Here is a 16010-nt window from a genome sequence, read left to right on the forward strand (position 1 = left end):
GGTGGAAATTCATTCCGTCAGATGGAATATGTATTTTCTAATTAACACAAACGCTAGTTTTTAAGATGTTTACCGTGTAATGCTAATGTCTTGTTGAGAAAGCATCAGATCAAAACTTGGGAAATAGCTCAAAGTAAGTGAAGTTTTAAGGTTTGGTGGTTTACAATATCCCATATATGGGATAATTTTGTTACAAATCTATATAAAGTCGAGTAACTTATTTTCACTCGTCCTGTATTTTCACAATACGGTTGTAGATTTATGGTGCTGTCTAATGGGCGGCATTCTTGCCTATGGATTACGTTCTTAAGTTTTCAAGTCAAAATAATGGTGATGCTGTTGAATGTACAAAACCAAGTACGATTAAAACGTTGGTTTTAAAAATTCACACATTAAATGAGTGCAAAGATACAATCATCGAGCCTTCTTATTTTGTCTGGTGAAAGTTTGATCTTCAAATTTTTAGTATTCTCATTACACTAGTCAATTGTGATAAGAGTTGAATATTGAATTGTGACGCTCATGAATAGAGCAGCATAGCCTAAAGTTTCTGGGATTTTTGTTAAATAATTCTAAAGGTATATAGTCACCATGTATTCCAATGACTAAATCGAGTTTGTTTACTAAGGGACTTGTTGAGACTATGATTTTCGACATTTTAATCATCACTACTCGGGTTTGACTCTATGATTTCAGCCGAGATGCGTAGTGATTGGATTGTTTATAGTGATATTTGAACTTTTATCAGTTTGTTTATTCTGTGAAAAAAACTTACATGAAGTACCGAAACGTTAACATTTCAGTCTACTACTCACAGAGGTATTACAAATATATTGTTTTGATATTGTGTTACAAGAAAGCAGACTCGTGTAATAATCGTGATTTAAAAGCTTTCTGTGATCTTGTCCAGGCATCTGATCCATCACAGGTAGTTCTTTGAGGACTCACCATAAACCCTTCACTTAATGAACTTATCTACATGAAACTTTATAAGGTACATTAATCTTAATCTCATAGCAGCCGGTGACAAAAGTAGGCCATTTGGTGCCTCAGAATCCTAAAGGGTATGTATACCACTGGTTTAAGATCAGGGATTTCGGCTTCTCAAAGTGCAGTATTCATCAACCTATTTCAAGTAGTAAGTATTCAATCTCCTCTTTCCTTGTGGATATGGCCCCTACTGCATAAGTTTAACGAAACGTTTTTTGGAAGAGACCGCAAACACAACTATATAACAGGATTTCGTGAAGAATAATAGGCTTTCCTTATCGTTGGTCGCATCAGGACACTTGCAGCTCATTTTAATAGTAAATGTAACAATATTATCCTGAAAAAGTAGACAAATTGTCTATTTCTCCTAGCAAAACTGTTTGTTGCTTACAGAATAGGCTCAAACCTATATAGTTAAGCAAAAAACAGTCACAACACTTACATCTGGATAATACTTACGCGGTGTTATCGACACGTCATTTCGTAACCTTTATTTTTTGTCACATTTTAAAACATTACGCTTAACGATCATATTTTTCATCAAATTTTGCTAACTAATAGGGAATCTTCATGATGTTTACGTAGTACATGTCAGTTATATCTTTGCTTTCACCATTATTATTTACCACTTTATTTGAATCGATTAATGTTTCGACTGAAACTTATTCCAATATAATGGCATTGTTCAGTTTAAGATATTTGATAGAAAAAATCCAGTTGCTTGTATATTCCAGTACCATGGATAACATTTTATTTCATTCATGCAAGTCTTAAGATTGTCAAGTGAGAAAAATGGGATTCACATAGTTGCAGTCTTTTTCGAATTAAGCGAAACGTTTCTTAATTACTCAATTTCATACTTATATTTGTGTTTTATAACAGCTGATTTTAGCATGAAACAATGTAACTGGAAATTTGTAATAAATTCGGACTCCTTTCAGAAACCTATAAGTTGCTAGAAACCGTTCGTAAAATATTTATTTATTAAGTCGATAATGCATATACACCTGTAAGAGATAATGAGAGAGTACGACCACAGAAACTATGTCTTCTTTCTACGCTTTGTTTGAGAAAAAAGTTTTTATAATGTGCCCTTGTTCAAAACAGTTTTACAGCCGATCAGTGGAATAATCAATCAAAGGCCAGAGACATTATTCAGAAGCCTTCGTTTGAATGATTTTTTGTCCGAAATTTAAAATAAAGGTGACACAGAAAACATTGTAACAGTTCGTTTTCGCTTTTAACAGAATGATAGAATCAGAGGTGTTATTTGAGAAGTTCCATTTGTACAATGGCTAATGGGCTAGTGAAAACGGTTTATATTTTTATTATTAATTATAGCGATTCACTGGCTTTTAGGCACAAATGCTTTTGTGATTTGCTTAGGTTGGTAGTCCACTGGTATTTTGTGCCTCCATCCTTCGTTTGGCCGTTCTAATTGCACGTTTGTTTGCTCATTTTATTCATTTGCTCCGTTTTTCTTTTTATGTTACTTATCAATTAAGTATAAATTAACAGTATTGCTTGTTGGTAATCAGTTATTCTCTAAAACTCCCCACCTTTTTCGAATGATTTATTTCAAAATGGGTTAGATCCTACCCCCACTAGTTGAAAACAAAGTTATATTAGCGTTATCTAATCACATTTAAATTCGATTAAACCGGGGAAAATAATAGCCGTAAAATGTGATGAGTTTACGGATTTAAGAGATTTTGATTAACTACCTACAACTTTAGAGACAACAGTACTAATTTTATAAAAAGCCATGCACATAACAATGATAAACCCATTCACCAGGTACTTGAATGTGAGTTACACTCTAAGTGTGAGGGTTTATGATACTAGTCGACTGTCCAAACAGTAACACCTGGAGCGACGTTCAAGCCCGGAACGTAGTCGCTGAAGGTTCATACCGATTGTCAGAAAAGTCCTTATCAGTGAAGACTAAGAAAGAAAGAATAAATATTAAACAACCATAAGATCTGTCTATATGACTGAATGCTCTGTTCATTATGAACTAGACATGTTACGAAAATTTAATTTTGTGATAACTAACACTTTTAACCTACTATTAGTTGTGTTTTCTCCAAAAAGCTATTCTGTTTTTTGCGAATTACTCATCAAACACACCTTTACTGTAGCGGGTTTGTGGGTATTGTCGAATTTTCAGTTTTTCATCATGAACTAACTTTAGACAAACATTAAAAACAGGAAAACACTGGACAGATATTTCATCATCATCTAAAACTTCTGAACAGTTCATCTTCGTGATTGTACCGATGATCAGACATAGAACTAAAGGGAAATTTCTTGTGAATTACTTATAAAATTCCCATTGTATAAGGTATTTTAGATAATTAAGCTCTCCCAACCTCGTTTCACTTAGCTACATTATTAATATATGTATATGCAACTGTAAATAAGTTAAATACAGTCTTCTGGAGTGTGGGTCATCTTAAATCCACTTAGTAAAATTGACTTTGTTCACTGTTAGTAATTATCACTTGGATGCATGAAATACTAAGTCACTTCTACTTTTAAGTAAAATCCTTTTCAGTTAATTTGTTGACATTTGTTGGCTTATGTTTTATTGTTAATTACAGTTATGTCGAAAAGTTTTTTTGAAATTATGTTTATGTATTTAATAGTAGACGACTAAAATATTCTTGTAATCTGTTAATCTGGTAGGAGTATTTCGAAAATTTAATCTATTGAATTAACAAACAAATAAATAATAATAAGTCTCATACAAAAATGTGCATCCATTTTGTTACATTCTGTATGCTTTATTGCCAATCAGATAAACTAATCAGTAGATTTACTGGGTTCGTGGTATAATGCTTACTTGAATTTGAGTCCCAACAGAGGGAATACATTAGTTAATCTACAGTAATTCAACGATTTAAATTTAACCAAGATCATGAACCAATGTAATTTAGACAAACACTGAAAACTTTGGAAACAATTGACAGCTATTTCATCCTAATATGGGATTAGTTAGCAGAGAGTATCCACAATCTTGCCATCAGGGATCGAACCAGAGATTTTTGATCTCATCTGTGAACTCATAACATCTAGAACACTATGAAGGCAGAATTCAGTGTTGTACTAATTTAACTTCAATCAATACAAATCCACCTAAAGACAATTTTTTATCTATGCTAATACTTTTGTTTTAAATTTCATTCTAAATAATTAAATCAACAACGAAATTTCATCACTCTAATTTTATAAGATTTACTTCATTGATATAATGTTTATATCATGTATTTGAAGATAGAATAATTTCTAACGTCCATTTTGTTTTTCATTTCTTAAAATCTATATGGTGGTTAAAAATTCTTTGATCTACTGTACGTACTATGATATGCTTTTAATTTTATGTAACTGATTGATTTCATATAGTTTTAATGTATCATAGTCAAAACTGAAACTTTTTACTGATATAGAATTCCAGTATACAAAATTCGGTTTTCAAGCGATAGTGTAATCGCTTATGTAAGCGTATAGATATGCATAATATACAGTGAACTGTAAAAATATTTTGAAATACAGTACACTTTTGTTTTCACATTTACTTAATTTGTCACGTCTCTCTCATTCGCTACTTTTTTTTCATGCCCAACTGAAATGTATGATTTTCTGTATTATTAATAATCATAATAATACCATTCCTTTTTAGTACATAATGGCATTATATTAGGTAAAATAGCCTTACTGTCTGTCATACCACTTTTGCATATATAAAGATATACGTATACATGTATTGACATGAAATTGTAATATATATACCCTATTTTCGTTTTTAGAAAAGGTGACTTATCTTCTAAGTCACACGGTTTTACTTTTCATTTGTTTTGTTAAACTATTTTACAGTTTTCTATTGAACATATATGTGTTTGTGTGTATTGCAGCCCTTATTTTATTGAAATTAAGGAAGAATTGATGGTCAAACATCCATTTAGCTTTTGATCAAGTGTTGACAAGTTCTAATCCTATTCTGTTTAATTTACTTTTAACTTTTGGCTAGTATCATCTGTAATCACAAAAATATTGTAACTTATAAATTTGTACTCGGTAATTGCATTACATTTATCATTATTTTGTGATGCCTTTGTTTAACAATAAATTAATTGGTAAATAAAAATACTTGAGATGGATATATTGTAGTTAATAGTGGAATTTGGGACAGGCGTTTTGTCCCATTTGAGACTGATCAAGTGGATGCACCTGGATTGCAGTATCGATTTCCACATTAAAGCTCTAACGAAGTATTTATTCACTTGGCTTCTTATTTTAAAGAACCACTGACTTTTCAAGTGGATAACGCATCGGCATTTAAGCCAAAATGTATCAGGATCTTAGTCTCTATGTGAACGTCAACACTGGGATACAGGTATATCTGCTTAACGAGTCCAAAATAATTTGAAATACATAACCTAAATTTCACTGTTAGCCACAATTTATCTATTATAAATGGCTTTATCGAAGCAATGTACACAGGATACACATATGCCAACAAAGACTGGTAAAAATTCGGCCCTAAATATCAAAAATGGGATAATTCAAACCTTACTGATAATGAAACTATAACATTGTTTATATATTATTTAAACTATTAAACTTATTGCAAAGGATGGCAAAGAGAGTAAATGATTTTTTTCATTTTAGTTATTGACTTCCGTTTCATTGAGTATAGAGTTTTAAGTGTTAGTATAATTAAAGTAATAGTTGACTTGAATGAAATAGTTTTTCAGTACTTTTTAGTTTTCCATTATCGACTTCTTATAGTTACCTACACGTTAGGAAACTTCTAAATGGATCAACTTTTGTGTCCAATATTTTGTTTGTATTCTTGTTGATTAACTTGAAAAATAATTTATTGTGGTAATCAATTGGCTTTTTTTTAAATCGGCTTATCCCAGGGGTTTATGTTCAAAGTTCAATATTGTGAGTAGTTATCAGTCGTTTTTTGAGTACCATCTATCTATCTATCTATTAATCAATATTCTAGCCATTTATTTGAACTATTTTTTACCATTGATCACTCACTCAAGTTTTAACGCTTTCATGTATACATTGAGTGAAGATCAGATTGTATCGCAAATCGGTTGAAGTTAAGTTGTACATCTTTTTGTTAATTTGTTTTTTGAGTTCAAACAAAATAAACAGAATGAGTGAGATTCGTTAATTACATAATGATAAAGAATATTTATTGTTTAGCTTCAAGATTTTGGGACCGGTAGTAGCCCCCGGAAGGACTCCAGGCGGAGTTAAGTAAGTTCAAGATTTTGTTCTTTAAGCTGTTCCATGGTAATTAATAAATAAACTGCATTGACGTTATTGAACATGTTGATGTCTGTGTTATAGCATCAGTTGTTAATATAAGTCATTCATACCTATATGATGAGAAGGAAAATAAATATTATGTAACTAATTACTCTACTTATGAGTAGTATGCTACAGTACGCAAGAAATCACTGAGTTGGTGTCTATACAATGTCGATGAACTTTTGGTATGTGGAATTTATTGTTCAATTCTATAGAAATACCCTATAATCTATTTATTTATATAATCTGTCCACTAAATAAATGATATGAGGTAATTAAAAATCTACGTCATAAAATTCGAGGTGTATTAATCTCACTCCTCTCAAAATATTCTTCATCTGTATTATTTTAAATTATTCTACTTCCGTTCTCAACTTTCGAAATACCTATAAAAGTCTTCAAAAGTAATATTACTCACGTACCTCATCGTTTCATGCCTTATCATTTACACCTTGTCTCAGTACTAATCTCACATTATCATTTCGTATTTCACAAAAGAGACATAATCACCAACGACATAATCTAGTAAATAGGGAAAGTGTTCTGAATACAAACCAAAGACAGTTGTCGTGGAATATACTGACACACTGTTGTAATATAGCAGTCATCTATCAAGATCATAAAGATTCAACTGTAGATAAGTTATTTAACTTATGAAAACCTTTATGTAGAATTTAATAATCACTATTTATCTCTGTTGTAGAATGCCATTTATGTTCTATTGTTTCTGATTGAATAAACCATTTCTCAGTTTTAATTTTATGCTTCCATTGTAATATTTTACTTATCTTCTTTCTTTATTTTGTTTAGTATAATTCGAAAAGATTTTTCAAATACGCATGTAATTTGCAATCGTTTCGTTTCATTTATAGTTACATTTTCGTGCAGAGAATTATATCTTTATTATTATTGTCTGATTGACTTTCACCTTTAAGCTATACATTTGCCCTTGTTACTTTATAAAAAAAGATTGTTTTTGTTTGCAACATCGGTATGATGACCTGTTTGTTTGTTTGTTTGTTTTTCCGACTAATAACTAACGATCATTGTGTAGAAGGATAGAACCGATAATAAATGCGTTTTGGTTATTTATCTATTATAAGACAGTTGTTATAAAATCGGATCAATCTTCATTAAAATTTAGCATTTAATTTTGTGTTTGGGTAAAATAAATTCTTAGCTTTTGTGTACTATTGGTTAATTGAATCTTATTATAGTTTTCATTGAATATACACCAAATTAGACAAGAGTTCAATAGATTAATTATGTTTATTACTATTATTATTGAATTTATTTTTCTTTTATGAATAACATTGCTTATTTTATATTTATTTATTTAAACACATTAACATTGGTACAAGGAGGCATCAAATAGATACGCGTCGCATAAATCATTCGACTGACGTGAGGGCTGGGATACTGTCCGGGTGCCCAAACTGAAGCTGGCGGTTTTCTTAGGGGGCCACACCTAGAGCTTTTGACCTATAGATCTGATCCAAAAGGAAGTGGGGCAACGTCAAGTGATGCAGTCCCATGGTAGTCCTCTAGTACACAATGTAGTTTATCAGGGCAGGCCGAAGCTAGACATGTATAAGAGATGTTTTACACTTGTATTTATTTAAATTCTACGATATGAGAAATGTTGAGATTGCTTAAGCATTAGATAACCAAAAATAATAATTCTGAATTACCAATAACACGTTATAAATTATGACCAACCAGTGGTTAGGATATTATTCATGATCACGTCTTTCATCTAGTAAATACAAGAATCCATTGTGTACATCTTATATTGTATTGTATGAGTATTGTCACATTTATCTATACAGGAATCATCGTAGTTATTGAGGAGTTTCTGTTCTAGATCTCGACTCAACACTGAATTACTAAACAACTATTTAAGGTTTATTATTATTAGTAGTAGTGTGGTGTATGCTACTTATTTTGGCAGATATAAGTAGTATGTGATAACATTTAGAAGTGGAATGCCTGTAAAAAGAAGATTGATGAGAGTAAACTGAAAAGAACCGAAAGGAAAACAAAAAGGAATTAGAATAAAAACAGAATCGGAAGGATCGTGAAGAATGTGAATGACAACTGACGGAAAATATGCAAAAGTAGTATTTAATGTATGATTATCATAATTTACAAGAATACTGTAATTTCTAAATGAATAGTGAATTTGTTGTTCCTATCAAGTAGTAATATTATTACTTGGAATAAAGCTTGTTATCACAGTCTCTCTAAGTTGATCTGTATCAGTTTGGTAAATAAGTGTGATTTATTTGAAAGCTTAAGTAAATATCGATTATATCTACTGTCAAGAATACATACATGTACCGAGTTTTAATTTAATGGTCTGGATAACCTGGTCGCTGATATTTTGACTGAGTTTCGATCACTGTTAGTCCGTATATTTTCATCCAGCATGGATTGGTCTGATATAGCCATTATGGCACAAATTTATGTAGAATAGAAGGAATGTGTCTAGCAGTAGAATCCAGAACGTGCGTTTCGTTCTATTTAGCGCTCGTTAGTTGGATGTACTTGGATCCTAATGTTGATGATCATCCCGGATTCACTGGGTCTAAGTTGCCGACTAGATATCACCCCAGGCTAACGTGTCCTAAACAAGAAAAAAACGTGTGTTTTAGTTTTCACTGCTAGCCATATACCATCCATACTTAACTATCGAGTTTTTTTATTACCGATACATGATAAATATTTATACAAATACCAGGAAACTGAACATGTGATCAATGTAAATAGTGTTACATAAGATATTTATTGAAATTTAACCTGTTCTGTAATTTCTTTTGTTTTTGGCCCAGTATTAGTACGTTCAAGTATATATGTGTCCAGAGACGTCTATGATAGATTTCTTAGGATAAAAACGAGATGGTTCTTTTTTTAAATATAAGTACTTTTTTATAATAATCCCTAAAAAGCGGTTATATACTGACTTTTGCTAATAGAAAAATGATGAATGAAGAGGAGAAATGTTAGCTGTATACACATGGAATTCATCTTTCTGCTGTTCAAATGTCAATGGATATTGACCTGAATTCTATGAAGCAATTAACATAACATCATATTATTATGTAAGAAAATATGCTAGTAACTTTATTTATTTTCTTTTGATAAGAGAAACAAATGTCGACACACAATAGCTCGATTGTTGTTGAATATTAATAACATAAAAATATGGTATAATTATTATGTCCCTATCATTAGGTATATCTATCACCTTTTATTGTATTGATTATCAATGAATTTCGTATAGAAATAATATATTTAATTGTAGTTTTAGTGTATAGGATTTGTGCAGGTTGTTGTATTTTATGATTTACATTACGGACTAACAACCATTGAAAATCATAAAGAATTGACCACCTGTTTCATTCTAGAATGGGATTCATCAATAAGACTAATGCACAACATTGCTGTAGATCAAACCTAAGACTTGCAGATCTTGTTACATGAGCTCAGCATTTAGATCACTGAGTCAGTATATATTTCTAACTTCAGTCAACTTGCAATATTATGTAACCGAATTCTAATCTTATTTATGCGTAATTGCCTCACATTCTATATGTTTGAACACCACAGATCACGGCTTCTTGCTAACGTTTCAAGAATTACCTCATGAAGTTAGTCATTCGTTTGGAATATTATTATTAATAATATAGGGGTTTGTGGAGATTTTTCAATTTATAGCTTAGTTGTCCAGTACTTCTTGGTTTTCAATGATGTAAACCATTAAATTGGAATATTTTGGGTATGTTCATAAAGAGTCATCTATAATTTTTATGACTGACACAAATATTGAATGAACTTCAAAACACACAGACACATAGAGCGATATCAAATTTCTTATCTAATGAACTAATAATCAGAGGATAAGTGAACCATTAATTTAATGAATAATTTTGTGTCAGTAAATACTGTGTTCGAGTCTTGATGATAGACATATATCTATTTATCTGATGAGAGTACAATTATACTGATACAGTGGGTCAATCAAAAATCTCGTAATGACAAGTGCATGTTACTGACCAATACGTTTTTTTTCTAGGTAGAAATATATATGTATTTATGCATATAAATAAACCCTTATGAATGTGAACCTGTCTATCTCAACAAACTTTCTTCTCTACTTTTAGTCTTCTCATTCAATAGCTATTTATGAGTCCAGTGTATAAAAGATATATGTATCAGTACTAGTCTCAGACACTGTTCACCATAACACATGCGTTTCACTGTTAGCTACAATCAAATTACCTTTGGCAAAATGTTTAAACAGTCATAAATTACTATGATATATATATAATTTGCATAAATTCGATAAAATGTTTTTAAATCTGCAAGACTGGTTTATCAAAATGCATGGGTTGTAGCTAGCAATTAAAACCAAGGTGGGCATTTTGCTCCTTTTTTTATAATTTGGCTTTATATATCTGCATTCCACTACCAATGTTCACATTAAGACTCGAACTTAATACCTTTCCAAACCCTCTTTAATAATAACGTTTTATTATTTTTATCATTAGAAGATTTCATGTGTTTGTATATAAGCTTCTTTATTTATTTCCAGGACTACTAGTTAATGTAAGGTCATATAAATGAAGATCTTTGTAAAATGACACTATATAACCAGTTTGCGAAAAAATCAATAGAATTCCGTCATTATCAGAAGGACTAGAGGAACATGATATTTGTTACTACTTAGTGACTAATTGATCATAAATATTCCAGTCCCATAATAAGTCATTCATAGCTCAAATAGCACAGCGGTAACGTCTCAGACTGAGTCTATGTGATATGGATTCCAACCCCACAGGAACCATTCGTTCCCTTGATATTGCAAGTACAACTTGGTGAAGAGTGCTAAATAACATGAAACCGAGATCCAAGTTTCCCTGTTGATTATCTCAAACTACTTATTATCTAAACACAGTGCACATAAACTATTCTGAGTCAATTAGACCAAAATTCAATCACCAACAGAGGATTAAATAAACGTGACACTATTTACTATTCCATAATGAATCAACTTGTGTAATCCTTAATATCATGTTGCAATAATTTACACCTATTTGTAAATTTAAATTTCATTCAATTTACCTATTTCAATGAGATTTAGTAATTTGAATCCCACAAAATTAATAAACTACTTTGAGGAACTAATTGATCTCAGTAATTACTTACTATAACGTATTGTTTTAATTCATCAATCATCTCATAAATACTGTTTTGTCCAATTAAAATTATCATTCATTTAGTTATATCTACCAAATTTAGTTCACTGATCTAATTCGTTTTGCTTTGTTTTGTTTTTTACTGAAAACAAGTATTAAAAAAAACAGACAACTATGTAATGTAATCTCGTAAGTTTACTTTTAATACAGTTATCATTCAATTTCATCACAAAGAAATCGTTCATATGTATGTCAACTAATGATCTTGAGGTGAATTCCTGATGTTTTAATAAGGATCTATGATGTGTGTAGTTCAATCATATTTGAAATAGGTTAATTATTCATCAATAACATTGAATAACGTTATGTTACGTTGTAAATTGATTAAAGCTAGAAATATTGACATCTGAATTCTTATTAAATTGTCTAAAAGTTGTATTAATTTCATGTAATTTGAAGAGTGATAAATAATAATAATAATAATAATAATAATAATCCGATCATTGTAGGAGTTAGAAAACCAGGTTCATCGATAGCGAAACATATAATTGAAACGGGGCACAAAATTGACATTAATACAGCTTTTAGAACTTTGTGTGGAAATTGTCAAGGACGAATTTTTAAGTTTATTGAAGCCTAGGCTATTCGTAAATTTAAACCCCCCTTATGTGTACAAAAACAATTTGTCGTAACCTTGAATTTACCTTGGTAATCCTTAAGTCATTCTATGGCCTAGGATAACGCGACAATTTCTTATTCTTTCTCTCCTCTTTGTTATTTTACTTGAATTTTCATTTAATTGACCTTTGTTAATTTTCAGATAAAGATGCCTTAACAAGTATATGTGTGACCAGATTGTTTGAAATGTATAGCGCAAATACATCACATTTTTCAGATAAACTCCGTCTTCTCATTGTTCTATCGAAATAATGATAATACTAAACCATTACTTCTATTTAAGTCGATAGATACTCTTAACTACTTCATTTTTTATACAGATTTTTGAAGAAAAAAACATGTATATCATTAAAGAGGAATAATGTGTATTCGTAAAATTTCAGCGAAAGAATTTAAAGTAAATCCAACGTTTCGTCTAGCAATCTGGTCTAAGCTTTTTCAAGGAAAATATAATCAAACAACAAAATGATCGCGCAATTTCGTGGATTGGTTGATGTTAGACACTAACACCATTGGATGCCGGCTCAGTGGTCTAATGGTTAAGTGCTCAGGCGCGAAGCCAGTAGGTCCTGGGTTCGAATCCCGCGGGGTGCGGGATCGTGGATGCGCGCTGCTGAGGAGTCCCACACTAGGACGAAACGGCCGTCCAGTGCTTCCAGGTTTCCAACGGTGGTCTAACGTCAATTAATTCATGATCTCAACCAAAATACATTCTTCCTTTTTAATGTCTCAAATTAACTCGGTACCCGAATGCTATGAAATTATTCGATCAAATTTAGACGAAAGTTCTTATTGAAAACATGTATGTGTTTTCACCTTTGGTATATGCTATTTTTGAACTTGATTTTATAATAAATTAAATGTATGTCTTTATAGGTGGAATTGGTAGTTTTAAATAAGTTGAGTATTGGGTAGAAAGTTAATAATAAATAAATAAATATACATGTTTTTATTATATTTCAATGAATAGAAAAATCGTGTTTCTGACGTTTCGTGACTTCATGTAAGCCACTGCTTCCATTTGTAATACTTAAATTTGTGTTAGTTTAATTCGGTTATTTACTTACTCTGAAGAAGTGGCTTACATTAAGTCATGAAACATCAGAAATACAATTTTTCTACTCACTGGGATAATATATATATATATATGTCGTAGGCGAACGAAAGAAAACTTTGTTCATCTAGGTGTCTTGTTAATTGACAATTATCAACATATTTTTCATCTCTAATCTTGGGGAAACTGATATTTCTCGTGTCAATCAAACTTGTGTACTACAATACCTCACTTAAAAATAGTAACACTGATGTTCAAAGCGTAAGTGTTCTAGGTTGCTTGCAATAAAGATTATGCAATATGACCTTGACACTAATTACTGTTTTACAAACCAATCGGTGTAATTGAAGTAATTTATCGAGTAATGCTAACCAATATAATAAATTCTTGTTTTGGGTTTAAAAAAAAAAATCAAATAACATGGTAGTCTACTCAAGTGTCTGATTTACCTATACTACAAACATGAGTCTACTGTCAAAACCTTTCTTATTTTAGGATTCTTTGAATTAATTAATATCTGTCAATCATGTTTACTTACAGGCTCATATAAAATATTTACAACCTGTCGGGTACTCAATTACTGACAAACCGAAGAAGTGCCACAATGTTAGTTTGTATATTTTCATCCTCTTCTATCCCTTGTAATGTCAAGCGAGGATTACTATAGAATGCACACATCAAGTATATATTCGGAGGCCTAAAGAAATATCATGCGAGCACAACTGATTATAAACAATCACAGATAAATATAAACGGTAGCTAATCACTTAAGAAACATTTTATAAGTATTTTTTGAATATTCACGAGTCAAATGGTTGTAAAACGGTGATTCTTTTTTGGAATATCACAAATTTTATTTTGACAACCTTTTCCAGTAGTCAAGTATGTATTGAATAAAGCGAGTATTACTATTATTAGTATTAGTATTAATGAACTATCGAATTTGTATAAATCTCCCAAAATACGTTGACTTTAGAACATATAAGTAATTTTCACCAATCAGTCATAAGGAGATAGAATACATAAAACAGTTTAGACGAATAAAGTCGTCTCGGTATTTAAACTGTAGATTTTTTGAGAATCCCAGCTTATCTAATTAGTTATGTGTGGTCTGTTACAAGAATATTCATAAGAGAAATCTTTTTCTAGTATTTTTCATGTTGTCTCGTATAATAGGAGAATTTATTAGTAAAGTGTTTTCTTAGCTATCAAAGTATCCAGTCAGTATGTTGCTATACCGACCTACCTGCTATACCTACATATCTTTCGGATGATATGCTGATATCAGTGAACCTGACACAACTTATGGAACTCAAAGCTGGGTACATGAACAAGTACTTGATAAGTAAATTGCACAACAAGAATACTAAACTGTTGAAAAATAACTTCGATGTTGATGATATCTTGATGAATACAATCACTTCATTCATTAAAATAAAGACCAACAAATTGATATGCTTATAACTCCATCTAATCTTCCATAGTATTTAAAGTGACATTTTATTCCTTAAAAAAGCGACAACATTGAATTAAATTGTTTTAAAATGTAATTGTACATGTAATTTCAAATAATCGAAATATACTTTTGCAATTACATAATATATACATTGGTTTACATGATTATATAATTATTTATGCGTGCATGCGTGTGTGTGTGTGTGTGCATTTCTATTCATTTCTTTTAATTAAGCAAGGAAAGAATTAAAGATATCAAAAATAAAAAAAAGGGAATCATCTTACTCTCTCGCTCTTGCAATGCACCTGTTTGTAAAATTATATTTTAAGGTATAATGTACAAAACATATGTGTGTCATCAATTTTTTTTCCTTTCTTTATTTTTATAAGTAATCTACACCTCTAGAATACATTAAGTTTAGGTATCATTAAACAAAAAAAATCGTATTCACCTGGTATATTTGTTTGTTTTTTCTTCTGTTCTTTTTTTGTTTCTATGTGAATAATTGTGAAAGAAAGAGAATTATCGATCTATCAATGAATCTAATAGATTGAAGATGTTATTATATAATGAATGTTGGAGTGTGTTGTAAATGTTAACACTGGCGCTGAACACATGGATTTATATATATAGAACTTTATTTAAAACAGATGTGTTTGTGTCTTAATTGAACTATGAACAGGGAATATTGAAAAAATAGTAATTAATCAATTAAATAGAATAATGTAATAATTCTTACAAGTTTTAGCTTTTAATTTGACCGCGTATTGATTAAGCTTCCAATATTGTTTTTTAGAAGAAGCGTCGTCTTACATAATAAATCTAAACTTTTTATTTTCAATAATTATTATTTAATGACAACAAAGATATATCTTCTTTCTATAACTAGCGTTTATAGTCTTATATAAAGTTAGTAACATAGTCTTCAAATTGTTTATGTTCATCTAACGACAATTCAAACAATGCGTGACTTCTTAGAGATATGTTGCGATCTAGTTCAACTATTCGAGATTTAATAGCATCAAACGTCATGCACTCAATTATATCGATGCTATTAAATCTCGAATAGTTGAACTAGATCGCAACATATCTCTAAGAAGTCACTCATTGTTTGAATTGCCGTTAGATGAACGTAAACAATTTGAGAATTATATAAAGTTGTCTAGGATGTGTATTTAGATTTTTAAAGCCTTAACTATACAATAATCTAAACTATCCCCTGTGTATTCGAAAATAATTTGTACTTACACTAAACCTATCATTGTAATATTGATTTATTTATCCGGAATGATGTATTGTTTTT

General features: G+C 30.5%; 1 protein-coding gene across 1 annotated transcript in view; it reads left to right on the forward strand.

The window, feature by feature from the left end:
• ENTPD3_1 (Ectonucleoside triphosphate diphosphohydrolase 3) overlaps positions 1-16010 on the forward strand; it is a 112761-nt gene continuing 96751 nt past the window's right edge. The window contains exon 1 of the mRNA XM_051215640.1: positions 1-133. The gene's annotated coding sequence lies outside the window, so the exon portion shown is untranslated. The remainder of the gene's footprint in view (positions 134-16010) is intronic.

Source organism: Schistosoma haematobium, chromosome 4 (genome assembly GCF_000699445.3).
Source record: "Schistosoma haematobium chromosome 4, whole genome shotgun sequence".
Taxonomy (NCBI): domain Eukaryota; kingdom Metazoa; phylum Platyhelminthes; class Trematoda; order Strigeidida; family Schistosomatidae; genus Schistosoma; species Schistosoma haematobium.